We start from the raw sequence: 2,376 nt of genomic DNA, 5'->3' as shown, positions 1-2,376 counted from the left end.
AATTAATTTCATCTACATCTCAAGTGATTTCTTTGAGTGGTATTTCTCAAGTTTTCTACCTTAAAAACATTTTTTTCATGATGCCTGTTTTATTTCTCATTTTTTCCCATACATGATGTGATTTTTCCATCGATCTTTTCTTACGCTACTTAGGAGACAATTAAAAAAATAAATTCTGGTGCCTGCCCCAGGGCTGAGTGGTTAAGTTCATGTGCTCTGCTTTGGTGGCCCAGGATTTTGCCAGTTCACATCCCTGGCAGGGACATGGACATGGCACCGCCTGTGAGGCCATGCTGAAGTGGCATCCCACATAGCACAACCAGAAGGACCTGCCACTAGAATATACAACTATGTACTGGGGGGCTTTGGGGAGAAGAAGAAGAAGAAAAAAAACCAAAAAGAAGATTGGCAACAGATGTTAGCTCAGGTGCCAATCTTTAAAAAAACAAATAAATTCTTTCCTGATTTTAATCATTTAAAAAATTGACCAGACTTCACATTTCTTTTTCTTCCCAAAGCCCCCGAGTACATAGTTGTATATTCTAATTGTGAGTGCCTCTGGTTGTGCTATGTGAGATGCTGCTCTAGCATGGCCCAACGAGCCGTGCCACGTCTGTGCCCAGGATCCAAACTGGGGAAACCCTGAGCCACCGAAGAGCACTCGAACTCAACCACTGGGCCTGGGGTCGGCCCCTAGACTTCACATTTATAACAAAATCTTTATAATATTAATCTCCTCTTGATTACCACATTCCTCAAGAACCCAGTTTATTGATTTTAAGTTGTATGGATGGAAAAGGACATTAAAAAATGGTAATCTCATTTTTTGGTAGTAGATTGCTCTTCTACCCTTAAAAGATCTGTCACAGAATTTCTGAAGAGTCTGTTGAAATTACCCAGCTTACGGCATTAATTTTAACTAACGGAGCTTCAGAAATGAGTAGCATGTTTCTTACTCCCCTATCACTGATGCAGAGGAGGAATTTGTTAAGAATTTGACACTTTACTATGGGGCAATAGTCAACTTAACCTATGTTGCCATGGTTACTCTTGGTTGACTAGAAAAAAAATCCAGAAAACACAATTTGTGCCAACGAATAATATTATCTATCATGAACAGAATCAACACTTTCCTCTTGCTGCTTTTTTCTTTCTGAGTGAAATTCTTGCAGCTAGTAAGCATTAAATAAACAGTTATCGAATGGTGCAGACAGCTAAGAAAACCAATTCAGTGGGTTAAAGTGATACATTTACTCATAATAATAGATCTTTGAATCTTGAATAGACGCTTGAATCCGAGGAAGAATTCAGAGATCATTTAGTCTGAATCTTCTCATTTTACAGATGGGAAAAATGATGCACAGGGGTAGAAAGGGACCACTTAAGTTCACACAGACAGTAAGTGATCAGAATACGTAATCATGATTCTTTCTTATATAACAAAATGAGGGTGGGAGTTTATTTTATTTTTCAGAAAAGTTATGGAAATACGTGAAAAAGAAAGCTAAAATCTTCCTTATCAGTAATTTTACTGACCATCTCTGGGATAGATGACAGTGAGAGCTAGGAGCTCTGTGACGAAATTTGGAGAGAGACAAGGCAAGTCATATCTGAGCAACCGCAGATATTGGCCTACAATCAGTCTGATCGGCTTGGCTATCATACTGATGGAGATAGATTAAAGTTGTACATGCAGTATAATATACTAAGATATAAGTCCCTTTGAGGCAGATACTGTGTCATCTATTCAATATAAATATGTGCATATGAATATGAATAAGACACTGTTCTTACTTTCAAGGAGCATTTTGTACACCCCACCACCTGAACATAGTAAGTTTCCTGGCTTACTGAATCACTTGCTGTTCCTCTGTCACATCTTCCCAAAAGATTGGTGTGGTTTGCAATTTGGTGGGACTGTGCATCAGGTTTGGATCTTGGTCTGCCTGTGGGAAATATGCCACTAATCACGTATTTTTATTGTATGTTAGAGCTTCCATAGTTGTCCTTTGTGTGGTAAGACAAGAGAGAATGTTAGCAACCCCCCGGATAAGGATGCAAGTGGTCCTAGTGGCCTTTTCAACACAATGATTTCAAGGCAGTCGTTTCGACAAAGTAGTTTGAAGGCAATGGTTTCACAAAGTAAATTCAGGAGGCAAAGCATTACATCTCTCTGAGTTTCAGTATCCCCATGGTGGATTGTGACGAAAACAGTAATTTTCAAAAGTTTTTAAAGGAGCAGACCCTTTTATTTTTTCAAACAAATTTTTATCTAAAAAAATCTCAGAGATATATATATATATATAACTACATATACATATATATAACTACATATATATATATATATATGTAGTTATATAGTTATATAGAACAGAT

The 2,376-nt window shown here is 37.6% G+C and overlaps 1 non-coding gene across 1 annotated transcript; it reads left to right on the top strand.

The window, feature by feature from the left end:
• The first annotated feature begins 2,011 nt into the window (after positions 1-2,011).
• Positions 2,012-2,136, top strand: LOC139081255 (U6atac minor spliceosomal RNA). The gene has a single exon (XR_011536376.1). It is a non-coding gene; the product is annotated as a U6atac minor spliceosomal RNA (small nuclear RNA).
• Positions 2,137-2,376: the final 240 nt, after the last annotated feature.

Source organism: Equus przewalskii, chromosome X, assembly GCF_037783145.1.
Source record: "Equus przewalskii isolate Varuska chromosome X, EquPr2, whole genome shotgun sequence".
Taxonomy (NCBI): domain Eukaryota; kingdom Metazoa; phylum Chordata; class Mammalia; order Perissodactyla; family Equidae; genus Equus; species Equus przewalskii.
The sequence above is the reverse complement of the archived record's forward strand: the minus strand, read 5'-3'. Positions and strand labels throughout refer to the sequence as shown.